General features: G+C 41.3%; 1 protein-coding gene and 1 long non-coding RNA gene across 5 annotated transcripts in view; one reads left to right on the forward strand and one right to left on the reverse strand.

Annotated features, from left to right (window-relative positions):
• The window catches only part of PDE1C (phosphodiesterase 1C), a 320,244-nt gene that overhangs the window by 232,625 nt on the left and 72,500 nt on the right, over positions 1–15,119 (reverse strand). The window lies entirely within an intron of this gene.
• Positions 3,680–13,525, forward strand: LOC141931606 (uncharacterized). Of its 2 annotated transcripts, none has more exons than XR_012625630.1 (5): positions 3,680–3,817; positions 7,029–7,132; positions 7,235–7,315; positions 8,615–8,729; positions 9,499–13,525. It is a non-coding gene; the product is annotated as an uncharacterized LOC141931606 (long non-coding RNA). The 2 variants fall into 2 exon arrangements; XR_012625631.1 differs by having other exon boundaries at positions 3,755–3,843.

Consider the following 15,119-nt stretch of genomic DNA (forward strand, 5'->3'; position numbering starts at 1 on the left):
TTGTACGGTAAAACAGGTTTTAACAGGGGTAGCGGTATCATCGTCCTGGTGTCCCTACCTTTTATCCAACAACTCAGCAGTCAGAGCATCCACTTACAATGCATGAAACTCAGGATACTTTATAACTTGTCAGAGGGTCAGGAGCATTCCAGTCCAACACAATCTGCGTGGGCAACGCTCCGAGTGAGTCACAGACCTTTGGGAGGTCTGCACTAAATATGCCCCCAGGCATTCACTCTTACAAAGCAAAACAAGACGAGGCATCTAAATCTACTTTCATTTGTATATTTTAAGGCTTCTCCTTAGTTTTAGAGGATACTTTATTTACAGAAAAGTAGGTGTTTAGAAGATTGGTTTCATCTGTTTAGCAAACATGAAGTTACGAAGAGTTTCTCTGAAGAAATGGGAGAAATCTTGTGAATGTTAGAAATTCCATTTTGGGTCAGACAAACAGTCCATCTCCAACAAACCAGCAGCAGTAAGTAATAGCGTTTAGGGACTGCACATGCATCTGGATATTTCCTACAGGCCACTCGCCTTGTAATTCCCCAGCATCCACCCTGTTACGTTAGGGATGGGGACCCTACAACCCTGCCTTTTTCTTCATTCCTCTTTATAGACCTACTGTTCAACAATTTGTCTCACCCCTTTTCTACCCGCTCATATTACCTGTCTCCACAACCTCCTGTAGAAACAAATTCGAGAAGTTCATTACCTACTATGGTCAAAAATACTTTGTCTATTTTTAACTGCTCTTGTACTAGTTTCAGTGAGTTCTCCCTCATTCTATTACTGCTGAATTTGGTGAATATAAGCTCTGCATTCACACCATTCCCTTAGTGATATCATACACCCTGCTCAAATCCCCTCACAGCCTTCTGCTCTCCAGAGTCCTTGCCTTTTAATCTGCCCTTGTAGACCAGATGCTCCAGCCCTTAGATCATTTTTAGTGTATACATATATATATACACACACACACAAATATATTTAACTCCACTACACCTTTCCTGAGATACAAAGACCAGAACTACACAAATGGCTCAAGATGGGCGTGTGCCAAAGTTTTAAACAGTGGCAAAATGATGCCCTCTGGTCTGGTCCCCAGTAGTTTTCCTGATGATGCCCAATATTCGCCTGGGTATTCCAGCTGCGGCTGCACTTTAAGCTAATGATTGCAGACGCCTGTCAACAATGACTCCAAGATCCCTCTCCTGAGCTGTAACCATCAGTGTCATGCTTGACGTTATACAAACATGGTTTAGACTGTTTTTCCCTGCGTGCACAAGTTTACAGTTGTTCACATTGAAGCTCACCTGACAGTTTTTGGTCCATGCACTCAGTGTAGTGAGGTGCTTCTGGAATGCATTGCTCTTGGGGTGGCACTCGACTACCAGCATCACCTGCAGACTTTGAGCTTTGACTGTGCACCGCCTGCTCAAGGTCTTGAATTCATGTAGATGATTGGATTCATGTAACTGACATAATACTCTTTTTAAAGGATTTTTTTTTTTTTTTAAGCTGTGACGGGTCACTGAGTTACCAGCATATTTCTTCATTCCTAAAAACACTTTGATAATTGTGTGTCATTACTAAGTGGACGTGGCCTTGGTCTATTTAACAATTATCCTGTGTTTCAGAAAGTGAGGAGGGAAAGAGAAAGCACCTCAGTTGGTACAGTGCCTTATTTTTCATAAGGTTTACATTTAAGCATGTGCCAGGCTCCTTCAAACTGTTTTTCTAAGCTGAGATGGTTTCCATTTGTAGCCTCTCTCCCTCACCTTGTGAATTTACAATCCTGGGTTCCCGTCCAGCCATTTCTTCTCTTGCCAACACAACTGTGCAAAGTGCACTTATGTTTTCCCTTAAGCCACATCTCAATACAAACTCAATTCTGTTTCTGATTTCAGTGAAATCAGTTGAGAAAGTGAGATGGATTTTGGTAGAAAACCAAAGAAATGTAATTTCTCTGAGGAGCTGCAAGTCAATATAATAACAAAACTGTACAAACTGTGGGTGATTCAAGTGATAAATGTAGAATGGCACGAAAATGGAGCAGGATCCTGTTTCCATTAAATTCAGCAGGGAAACTTGTATTTGCTTTGGTCAGGTGAACTCAGACTTCTTTGCAGAGGTACAGTAGAACAAAGAATAAATAGAAAAGTTTTCTTCTTTTACTTCTCCTGTCCACAATAATATACTTTACTGTAATATTCAATGCAATAATACAATTCCATACTGCTATTTGGTCTTGAACAGATATCCACCTCCTCCAAAGGAGAGTTTGGTTGACAATTTTTCAGAAAAAAAAAAAGATTATCTATTGTCAGATTGCAAAATAAGAAGAAATAATAAAAGAAAGGAGTAAATGTCTGCTGCTAAAACTGCTGGAACTAACAATATTGGAAGTGTAAAAAATGAAACCAGTTCACAAAAATATCACAAGATTTGACAGGAGTAGATTTCTAAACATTTGCTGGCTTGCAAAGTGCTAGGCTCAGTAAAATCAGAAGAGCATGGCAGAAAAAAGGAGCAAAGGGTACTCCTTAGCTTAAAACTATTCACTTTGAGTCTTGCCAAACATCAATACTCTAGTTAGCTGAACAGATTTATGTTTTCATTCTGCTAAGACACTGATGCTCTAACAGTACAAGTACCTTTAGACCTCTGCACAGTCTTGTCTTCATCTGTATCTGCCTGCTGACAGATGATGTTCTCTGAGGCTGTTGTCTGTCTCAGATAACCGCTAGAGATCATTCCTCCCCTTGCAGTACTTCTGAATTAATTGGTGCCATTTTATTCTCTCATCACTCCATTTTTTTTTAAATAAGGAAGTATGAATCCACATATTTATAACCTGAACGTGAATTCAAGTCACATGCTTTCAGATATATGTCTTTTTAAATGCTGAAAGACAGTTTCCTCAAATCAAGCAAAACAGAAGTTCATTGTGTACTAGAAGGTCCACTGGAAGAAATAAAGCTGAAAATCTGGCCACATACTCAAATGTAACTATGCCAATTCCTATTAGTTGAGGATCTGGTCCACATTCAGTAATTAAACCAAATGAAACATGCTGCCTATTATCCAGCTAAAACCACTTATTTTACATGCAAAAATAGAACTGATCTCAGAAAACAAATATGGATAAATACTTGGCTTTCTTACTGAGCGTGTTGGAGGACTGTGCTGGCCTCGGCAGTCAGATTTCATACCACCGAGTGTCATGCCTTGTCTCCAGGCCCTCTCAGTTCTTCCCCTCTTTTTAACCAAAGATGTGTAATTACCCACCTTCTCCTGCCCTTCAGGGGGCAGGGAATGCACCTTAGAGTTTTATGACTGAAGCATGCTGAGAGCACAAAGCACTACAAGCTCCATAACACTATTACCAGTAACCAGTTAGATAGCAATGCGTCAGTGCTGATCAACAATCGCGTGAAGTCAGAAGTCTCCCCACAGGTTCACGTTAACAAGTCTGGTTCAAACTCTATTCTGCATAAGCCTGTCCTCTTCCACAGAGCCCCCAAAACCAGCACTGCTATAACTTGTCCTACTTGCTTCCAGAGAGTTAGGTCATCCATAATTTTGGACCATTTTATCTATAAAGTGAAATTGTTTTCCAAGGGCTTTTATCAGCAAGCTGGGAACACGCACAAAATGTCTCTCCTTTCACTCTGTATCTGGACAAGACTTAAGTGGTGTCAGAGAACAGAGCTTTCTGCACCCTCCTTGCAAGTGTTTTCAACAAAGGCTTCTTCTCTGATGTTTTAAGAATACTTCACTATGCTGTTCTCTTACCTCTTCGTTCTACCATTGAACTGTGAGTGCTGTACTGCCCGCATACACGTATGTATGTTTACAGATGCAGATGACAGTACAGGGTATTAATTTTGTATTTGAAATATCAGGCCTATCAGGTGTTTTCACACAGCAGACAGAGAAGCTATCCAGGATATTTTTATTTGCATTGAGAAAAGAAACTGATAAAAATGTAAAAATTTGGAATTTTCTCACAAGAAAAGAAAAGGAGAGGGAGGAGAGGGGGGAAAGGAGGGGAAGAGGGGAGAAGGAAGGAGAAAGGGGAGGAAGAGGGAAAGGCAGAGGGGAGAAAAGAAAATCCAGGAGGACCAGAATAAAAGCTAAATATTTTAACCCAGCTAGCAGCAAGTCCAGGGTTTTGGCTGACTACACAATTGCTATTTTCACAAGGCTTACCAGTTGCCAAACTTGAAGTAGCAGCTAAGAGAAAAGGATCCTGACAAAAGTTAGGAAATCTTTCAATAAAATGATGAATTATTCACTGGTGAGTCTCATTAATAACTAGAATAATACACAAAATGGCTCTTCTGTGAGAAGGGCTCAGCTCCTACTTTGTAGAATACTAGAGGCTTAGGAGAAAAGTGGTCCAAGTTCACAAAGCTGGATTAATAATTTTTAGTGTTATGGTTCATTGCTGAAACTAGGACACAGTTTGAAACAGAGCTTCTTCTTGGTTTTAGTTTATCATTCTGTCAAACAATATACTGGCACAACATTATTTTTGTAGTAGAAGAGGAAAGTAAAGCCACGAGAACACAAGAGATGAAAAGGGAATCAACACTAGCTTTACTTCAGAGGGCAAATGGTATTTCAGAAGTTAGAAGCACAAGTTCTGTGATCTTGAATATGACTTTTGGCACATTTTCACAGAGAATTCTGTTACAGTGCATCCAGTTTCTTAGCAGAAAATTCAGAAATTCAAGCAAAATTATCTTTCATACTGAAAAGATACTTAATTTCTCCTGACCTCATGGCAAAATCAGTTAAGTTCTCAAAAGTTTAAGTAAGGCAAAATGAGAGAGTGGTTTAGAAAATGTAAAGCAGAAAAAAATTCATTCCAATAACTGATAGATAAGCCTGTAAAAAGAAATCTGTTAAAATGTTAAGGCCTTTGATGCATGTTCTTTCAGCACCTGCGCTCATGTTTCTTTGGGGCATGTAGATGCTCTAGTGGAACAGAATCACAGTGAAAATGTCATCTATCTGGACTTCTGTAAGGCCTTTGACATGGTCCCCAACAACATCCTTCTCTCTAAATTGGAGAGATACGGATTTGACAGATGGACTGTTCAGTGGATGAGGAATTGGTTGGATGGTCATATCCAGAAGGTCATGGTCAATGGCTCAATGTCCAAATGGAGATCAGTGATGTCCCAGAGGTGTCCCTCAGGGGTCTGTATTGTTTAATATCTTCATCCATTATATAGACAGTGTGATTGAGTGCATCCTCAGCAAGTTTGCAGATGACACCGGGCTGAGTGGTGCGGTCAACATGCCTGAGGGACAGGATGACATCCAGAGGGACTTGGACAAGCTCAAGCATTAGGCCCAAGTGAACCTCATGAGGTTCAACAAGGCCAAGTGCAAGGTCCTGGACCTGGGTCAGGGTAACCCCCAGTATCAATACAGGCTGGGGGATAAGTGGATTGAGAGCAGCCCTGCAGAGAATGACTTGCAGGTACTGGCGGATGAAAAAGTGGACGTGAGCCAGCAATGTGCACTCACAGCCCAGAAGGCCAACTGCATTCTGGGCTGCATCAAGAGAAGCGTGGCCAGCAGGTTGAGGGAGGTCATTCTACCCCTCTACTCTACTCCACTCTGGTGAGACCCCACCTGAAGTGCTGCATCCAACTCTGGAGTCCTCAGCACAGGAAAGACATGGACCTGTTGGAGCAGGTCCAGAGAAGGGCCACAAAAATGATCAGAGGGATAGAGCACCTCTCCTACGAGAAAAGGCTGAGAGAGTTGGGGCTGTTCAGCCTGGAGAAGAGGAGGCTCCAGGGAAACCTTATTGTAGCCTTTCTGTACAGAAGGAATCTTAGACACTTTGAGATAACATGGTCCTACAAAGTAGGGTATTCTTTTTTGTGCATGGCTCACTGGTACAGATGAGAGCAGACCCTACACTTTCAAACACCTAAGCTATCTTCCTCCAACACAATCATGCTTGTTCACAGGCAGCACCCACCCCCCACACCTCACCATCCAAGTACCTCAGCAAAACACACTTGAGGCTGGCAATATCTCCCAGCAACACTGCAACTCCATGTACCTTTTCACTCCTCTAGAAACCTGTCAGGTTTTTTGACATGCATCAAGTCATACTTCGTGGCTGACCTCAAATGTCTATAGAAAGATGCAAATGAAGATTTTCTCCCAGGATTTCTACAGGGAGCAATAACTCACTGTCTTGATGAATATTGTATGATGGAGCCTCCTTTATCTGAACTTCAGGAGCATATTGGGTTTTTTATTTCTTCCCACATTTCTGGGGGCATGGTAGGGGGGACTGTAATCCATGTTATTTAGCTGTCATGGCAAAAGGGGTAAATAAGAAAACTGCTGCAAGATGACTGTTCTTCTGTTTGTTCCAAACTAGCAAAGGGAACACAACATGTTATGCACCAAGCACTGTGCAAACGGAAGTCAATTTGTCTTGCTGAAGGTTTGGATTTTTTTTTAAAAAAACAGGAGGACTTGAAGAGTCCACAGCTTGTGGTTAATCAAGAGTTGTGTGATGCTGCATCTCCAAGACTAATCTAAGAGCTGTCTCAGGGATGGCCCAGCAAAGCATTTATTAGACTATGAGCTGGAGAGCATCCCTCATCCACTTGAGTGGGGCATTATGCCTGTTTGTAAAATGCCCGGTCCTGTCCATCACCTTGAGATATGCAACAGAATTAATTTTTATTAACTGCATTCATATTCACAAAAAAATGCTGATTGCCGTTAATTTTGTCTTCATTTGCCTGCCATGTGCATTTCAAAAAGGAATTCAGTTGTTAATCAGCACAAATTAATGCACCTTTTAAAACACAGCCCAAATCCTGAATCATAAATTCAGTAACACATTTCTTTTGTCTCTTGTGCTACATCAGTGTCATAGCTCAGCAAGTCTAGCAGTTTACTAAGAGCTTTTTCATCTCCTGCTCCTAGCACTGCTCTGTCAGATTTGCTTATAGCAGTTGACTTGCCTCCTCTGTGCTCTACAGAATTATACCATTAGGAACCAGACAGCGGTCAGGAGGACTTGAGTCCAGCTGCCTTGACGATTATGCTCCAGGATGGAAGAAGTAAGAAGAAAGTATTTCTGCAGGTATCTGTAACACCAGGGGGGTTGCAGCTGTCTTTTTCATCTTGCATAGCTTTTTTAACATTCTGCTGTTATTAACATGAAGCAATCTGTTCATAAACTCAGGAGAGAGTAGCCCAGTAGAGAGCTCTCGCCGTCATCGGGTTGCTTGCTCAGACAGTCCTCCGTGTACTCTGCCGAGCTAAGGTAAGCCCTGCCTGCAAGGAGCTTACAACAGAGAAGTGATTAACTTATTGGGGCAGTTTGTGTGACAGAGGACCACCAGGTGCAAAGGGGAAGAAGGCCAAAGGACAAGGTAACATAAACGTCACTTTATGAATACATCTTACAGGAGTCATAGTGATCTGCTAGCTTCTTACGTTGCAAACCTAGGCATCACAGCCACAACTCAATACCAAGACATGAATGGAGCTTGAGCAGCCTACTACTGTCTTATTTTTCACCATTTCCAGGGCTGCTTATGACCAAGAGGTGATATGACTGCATAAGCACTCCCTGGCACTGGGTTAGATCTGGGGTTGCTGATTACCCTAGCAGGTCCATGATCATGACTGTGGTACAGGCGTTTGACCTCTTATTTATTAAGTGGCAGTACTGAAGCCCTGTGTCTATAGAAACATATTTTTAAAGCTTTTGTTGGGAACTCAGAAAATCAATGCTATATAAATTTTTAAAATCACTTAAAAATCACTCTAAAGACACTTAAGAATCAATGCTATAAAAAACAAAATTAATTTTTAAAAGAAGAATAGTGTACCCCATTTACTAAAATGATTAGCTGGAATAGCACATCAGCCAGTGTTCAGGGAATGGACATGATGAAATATGTTATTATAAAATTGACAAAAAGTTATGGGAAACCATAAAAGAGAGTATATGTACCTATAAAAAATGGGTTGCAGCTTGCTACAGATCAGACATAGATAAATATTTTACTTCCAGCAAAACTTCCTTAGCAAAACATTTTACACTAAAGACACCGGAAACAAAAATATTTAAGAGACTCAAAGCTGAGCCCAGACTTATCTTTTCCCTTTTGTAAATTTTTAGAGGCAGTTATTTTTAGTCCTTGTGGGTGTAAAAATTATGTTATACAAGATGCCTTGAGATACAGTTTCTTTACTTATTGGAAAAAAGGGTTGCATGTAAAGATTTCACCTCTGGTACAACCCATCACAGGTGTCAGAAGGATGAGCTAGTATTTCAATACCACTTTCAAATGCTTTTATGACTGTTTGTCATGGAGTGAGTCTTTCTCCAGAGCTCTGCCTCTAGCCTCTGTCTTTGACCCCACTTACATTAGGTATTCTCAGGACTCATCCTTAAGCAGGATGATCGGCTGTGACACAAAGTGAAAATTTACAAATAGGGATTCATTTTTCTGTGTAAACAAAAGAGGAATGAATACTAAGCATTAAAATAGAATGTAATGTAAGGGCAACAACATTTTTCAACCAAGTTTCAAAATTGCGTGTTCCTTTTCAGTTGCTTTTCCTACTCAGCATGACAAGGAAAGGCTCTTTCTGCTCATGTCTGCTGAACACCTCTAAGGTCTGAAGAGATGCAGGAGTTGATGAAGCTCTTCAGGAATCAAGCTAAAGTAAATGCCATTGCTATCTGTTGAGCATCTTCTTTAATTCCTACTAAAAATTGCAATGTTACTATGAAAAAACACGGGTCCCTGGCATCAGGCCCTTATGATACAAGTTCTGGACAAACATGAAGAACACAGTTAAGCCAAAAACACTGAAAATATATCTAACCCTAGTATGGCACAGTGGGTGAATGCTGACTTTCAGTGATGACTTTCAGGGAGGTTTCATCACAGTGCCACAAATTTCCAATTTCTGTTCCAGTACAGCAACGTTCCTGAAATAAAATGACCTCTAGTACTCTCCTGCCACTCTTCAGCTCCCTCAGTTAATGCACAGCTACTGAAAAGTGGTCTTGAGCATGTCACTGTACTGAGGTAGAAGATCTAGATGTTTCAAGGGGCAAATAGGAACCTAAATAACTTTAAGTATCCAGACCTCAGTGGGCAGTAAGAGCTTCGGGAAACAGCACAGCTCCTGCTGGAATTCCTGGATTATAATTAACTTCCATTTCCCAGGGAGGTGGCTTGTGGAGTCTACTCTTGCAAATAGAAAACTGGGTGGGAGTGTAAATTCACAGTATAAATAGGCTGCTTTAGAGACCAGAATGAGGAAGAACAACATGAATGGTATATCAAACTTGCATTAACCATTCTTGTTTTAAGAAATAAAACTGAACTCTTGAAAATGGCCAGCTGGGGTCCTGAGGCCAGGGAGTCTGTGTGAGGTGTGGCACCCAAGGGACTGTGCCCGCTTACATTCACACGTTGTTTCCAGGAGTTGGAGTAAAAGGCTGGTTTGGTGCCACACTTCAACATAACTCCAACTGAGCCTGCTGGGGAAGCAGTGCCAAAGTCATCCTGCCTCATTCACAGCGACCATGGTGGGCGGCAGCAGCTCCCGATACCTCCCTTACCCCAGATGTCCTTCCCCCCAGCCTGGCTCGCCATGATCCTGTCGTTCTTTAACTTCATTTCCAGACCAGTTCAGTGCTCTACACTAATTGCAAGTGACAGATGGAAGCTGCAATACATCTCCAGCTCCAGATCATTAAATAAGATGACCTGTATTTCCTGCAGTAATCAGATATTGCTGCAAGTTACCTCTGCCCCATCTAAACCAGGGCTGGCAAAAGGACCTCTGTGATCATGGAAGGGATTTTCTTTGTTTCATTCCAAGTTTCAGTTCAAATCAGGAGTACTCATATTTCATCCTTTTGCTACGTCAGAGTGTGGAAAAAAACTGAGAAGCATATATCCACTAACTGCAATAATATTTAGAGAAAAAAAAAGGTGGGTGACACCTGTATTTTTCAAGAGTATATGAAACACTCTGCATCTACTGTCAGGAAGAAATAAGTGGAAAGACTTAGAGGAAGGTGACCTTCAAGAAGAAAGCACTATTAGCAGATGAAGCAGATGGTCTTGCCATTTCGGTGGATTTTTTAATTTTTTTTTTTTCCACAGAAGTTCAAGATCGCTTGTCTAAGGTTATAAAAATTTTGCTCAGTTGGAAAACAAATCAGAGGAATTTGTAATTGAAATGAATGTGCAGATTGCAAAACAAGGAAGGAAATGGTGCTATTACCTATGCTCTCTCCTTGCCTTTCAACCTTGCCACTGGGGGGGCAGCAGCTGCTGATTTCGTGCCATGTGGAAGACCTGTTTTCTACTTGTCCTTCCTCACTCCACGGAGGGATTTGAAGCAAGCCTAGCACCTCGAAAGAGTGCTCATGCTTTCAGTGACTACCACCGTAGTTGACACTGCAAATATTTTTTTCCTTCAGCCTCTCAGTTATTCTGCTTTGTGAGAAATACTTGAATAATCCTTGGAGCAGGGCCCAAAAGCCAGGTGGTTCCATCCCAGGGATGTGCCCCGACCACCAGCACAAAGACTCATTCTCCCCCATCTTACTGCAGACTGTTACATCTGCCTGGCTGGTTTGGCAAACCTGGATACATAGAAGGGAGGTGAGAGGATGGAGCTGGGTAAGGAAAGGAGACAGAACCAGATGATATCGACATTTATTAAATGCTTGCTTCCTTTTTGTTCTTCCTCGTACATATTTGCCCAAACAGTTTGATGAGATTCAAAACCAGATTTGCAAATAGCTTAAGACTGACAAAGTCTGCATCTAAGGGCAGGTTGTTCACCCCAAAAAACCTGTTCAGTCTTCATCCTGAACTTTAATCCCAGCTCTGACATAAAGTCCCCATATGGCCTCTTTTAATCATATGGGCATCTTTAAGGAAACAAGCGCAGATGGACAATTTCACAAGTGGTAGTAAAATAACACTGCATTCATTTCAATGGATTTTATCATTTTTCCTCAGTTTCCTCATCTGTCAAGTAAGCCAAACAGTACTTCCCAGTAGTATAAAGCAAAGCACAGATAGCTCTCTCCACTTTACCAATGAGTTTATAACTGACACCTCGGTAAGATTCAATTTCTCTCTTTATCAAAAAAGTAGCTTTCCCACAAATGTATTGTACCACTAATCATCTTGGATTTGATACACTTCTTGAAGCAATCATTTTCTCATAAATTTTGAGATGCTTTCAGTTCTGTCACTTTATAGTCATATGAGATATGATTCGGCAGTCCTAAATGTCTTCTAATCTGTTACACGATAAAGAGGCAGAAAGGAGGGGAAAAAAATGTGTTCTGTAACACCAGGAAGAAATTACACTTTGTATAATGTAATAGATATTATATAGCAGAAATTAAACACTTGGGAAAAAAAGTAACCCCTTGCATACTGACTCTAATCAGCCACAAAAAAGGACAGGACAAAGCTAGCACACAGCACACAAGAATTTGCAGACTGTTGGTCTCTCCTGTTTACACTCCTGGAAGCAGCAGGTGGAAATGAAATTTAGAGATGACTCAGATGATGACCTAATATTTTTTCTGCAACAGAACCTTAAATCAGAGTAGCCTGGTGTTTAGAGGCAGTGTGAAAGGCAGGACAGGAGCTTGAAATTGAACCGCTCACCTGAATGTCCTACCTACCAGTATCTTCAGCCTGAGCATTTTTGTTTCCTTTCTCTTCCCTGCCAATTCCCATCACTGCATATCCCTCCTTGCAGGACTTGTGCCACTTTTTGAAGTGAAAATGGTATTGTCAATGGTACTATACATTTCAAATAGATTGTGTAACTGATCTCAGCTGAGAATGAAGCTAGTTAATCTAGGTATCTAAGTGCAGACACAGTTGCTTAACCCTCAGGTAGACTCCTTTGAAAACAAACCCCAAATCCCAGCCCAGAATACACTGGGCAGGTGCTGCCAGTTACCAAGCTATTTTCCATTAATTGCCAAGTTAATAAGCTTTGAAGCTTGACATGCAGCCACAAGGCCCCAGGGCTGTAATGTGTCACTAAGTCTTGGGCAGACAGATGGGGTAGCAGATGATTTGCCATGGGGGCCTGGGTGTTAGTGCTGCACCAGTCTCTTGCCCCCAGTAACCAGAGTGGTCAGTAAATGCATCAAAATTGTGAAAACAAGCCTGTTCCCTTTGAACAGCATCAGTCCTACAGCATCCCTGGATAGCTGCTTCCAATAAGGAGGCAAAGCAAACTGGTGTAATACCACCAGGCCATGCTAACCTGGAACATCTGCCATTGCTTCAGGTACAAAGGAAACAAACCAGGTCCTGTCTTTGGTTTTCATCCTCTTTCCCTGCAGAAACTTATGATGTTCAACCTTTCTCCAGTATAAGCCTCTCCTGCTATCTTCCTATTCCTTACACTTAATGCATATTCTTTCTAAAGCATGGTATTTTGAAGGTGGACTCTTCAAAGCTTATATTGCCTATTGCCAGGTGAGGGAGGGACTAACATCAGCTCTACTGCGTGCTGACTGTGGCCTCTCTAAGGCGGTCTCACTATTAACTCAAGATAGTCTCACTACATCTTCCCGTGGGTAACTATTTATGTCAAACATACGTAACTCAAGTAGATGAAGTTTATTCATGTTCTAGAAATATGGGCCCTTGGATCACAGGCAGTGTAGGGCTTATCCACTGGAAAGGGACACAGCGTCCCAGCACAGCCTCGCGCAGATGAACCAGCCTGCCTGAGGCATGGCATTCCCGTCTAATCTCCCAAGGTGTTTACATGAGGCTCACTATCGTGGTATCTGGGTGCCCTTTTCACAACAGTCCCCCTCCACTGCCAAAGCACTGTCACCAGGGCAGGAAGCAATAAGGCAAGCTACAATTCTGTTACAAAAGACGGAAAAGGCAAGAGACAAGGTACCTCGTGAGAAGGGAAGGAATAACCAGTCTCTGAGGTATGTACCTAACTGAAGACCCTATGCAGATGTGCCTACTAAGTGTGTGACACAAAAAAAAAGGCAGGAGAAGGCTGGACTTGCTTACGTATCCCCTACCACTGAGGATAAGGCAGAACTCCAGGGGTTTTTAGCCCCCTTCACCCTGCAGATGTTTCTGTTGTCTTCATGCGTTCCCCATCTAATGTTGCCAGTGCTGCCGTCTCCTACAGCCTTGCTGCAGGTTCCTTTGGCAGAAAGCAGCTGAGGCTTGGGACAAGAGCTAGCAAGTAGTTTGCATCTCATACACTGTCCTCAGACCTTTAAAATGCACGGCAAGAGGTTCAGCAGATCATTTGTTTGTCCCGGTCTTTTAGCTGTTTTGAACTTCATCAAAGGAAGTCATCAAGGAAGTCATACCAATGAATTAAAATTTCTGCTCTGCCCTCTGCTCAGTCCCTGTATTTTGACATTACACAAACATTTCTTTTTGCATGGCGGCCTATAAGCATTTTTTAATATTGAATTGTAAATAATGCCAAGCCAAAAATTCAGAGCTAGAAACATCAGCTTGTCCTTCAAATGTCCTCCTGGCTTACCTAAGTACTGGAGCAATCTCAAGCAAACATGTGATGCCTCAAACCACATGTCTGCTGTGTTATTTGGATGCGTTGGCTATGGAAGACGTCACTGAGATAGAACAGATCTGTGTTGTATTATGCCATCACGAACTTGCAGAAAGACACAGAAAAGGGGGTACATGTGACTTGGTATAGCTTTGACCTATACTAGAACTAAGACATGGGTTCACTTGTTACAAAGTAATGAAGCATCATTAAAGTGCCTAAAGGAGTAAAGTTTTCCTTTCTTGCATTTTAATCACTATTATATTTATCAAACTGTATTCTTCAAAACTCAGACTCTTTAAAAGGCGTTTAAAAGGATGAACTTAGGCAAATGTTTTTTGTACAGTGATCTCAGGAATGGATCCAGAAGCCTTAGGATTCCTCCAGCCATTCTTCCAGCGTTCATGTCCTAAAGGCAGAAAACACCTATTACCACTCTACTGTTAGTGTAGAAAGGACAGAGAAGTAAAAAGGAAGATGCTAACTCAGGTGTGAAGGAATATTTCTAATTTTAGCAAATTCAGTCTGACTATCTGAAAATCAACCCTATAATTTCAACTGGGCACAGTGTTCTTTATCTCCTTCTGCTCATTTATTCTAACATTAAAAGGCTATATTGAAGAGAAATGCTATTAACTTAGACAAATCTTTAAATTGAAAGCTTACTTAGCTGTATTTAGGAATAAATGAAGTAATCTACAACCACAATGTTTTAAGAAAGTACCTTTGATATTTCTGGGTAAAAAAACCTATATATTAAGACATTCTACATAAATTTTATTTAATGGCTATAACCTTTCACCATTTTTAAAAAATATAATGATATCATTCCATCAGCCAGAGAAAATGATGTATTGTATTACTACAAGAAATGGATTCCTGAGGATGACAAGAAGCTAAATATTTTGTTAGGAAGTTATTGATGGTTTTATTTACTTTTTTTCTTATTTAATCTGCTGATGACTTTCCCCTTTGCCTGTTCTGAGCCAGGATTCACTCTAACAGCTGGTGGCCAGGCAATCACACTCACTCAGTAAATTATCAAATAGCAGGGGCCTTCGTTTGCATATCCATGTTAATCTGGTTTTCACAGCGCATCCTTCAGTTCACGTTTAATAAATAAATCCCACAAAGAAAACAGCAGGTGGGAATGAAGGTTGCTGTGCTTCTTTACAAATGAAGCAATAGCTCAAGGAGCCTCAGAAGGGATGGTTCTGCCTCCTCTACTGATCAGAGCAGCGTCCTCCTCTGCAAGCCATACAGCTGGTTTCACAAATAGGCCCTCTGAAATAAGGTGCGCAGGGTAAGGATGATGAAAACAAGCCCTAAATCAGTTTACTGCCATACCAGTTCCCAGCTTTGCATTTCCCACGACAGTCAAAAGGAAAATGGATTCCTACATTGCAGCGAAGAAACTTTTGATTTTCAGGCAAACTTTTTTCTCTTGTACCATCAGACCCTGGAGTTTGGTGCATGGTTACACTTTTTCCAATCTTGAT

This window comes from Strix aluco, chromosome 1, assembly GCF_031877795.1.
Source record: "Strix aluco isolate bStrAlu1 chromosome 1, bStrAlu1.hap1, whole genome shotgun sequence".
NCBI lineage: Eukaryota > Metazoa > Chordata > Aves > Strigiformes > Strigidae > Strix > Strix aluco.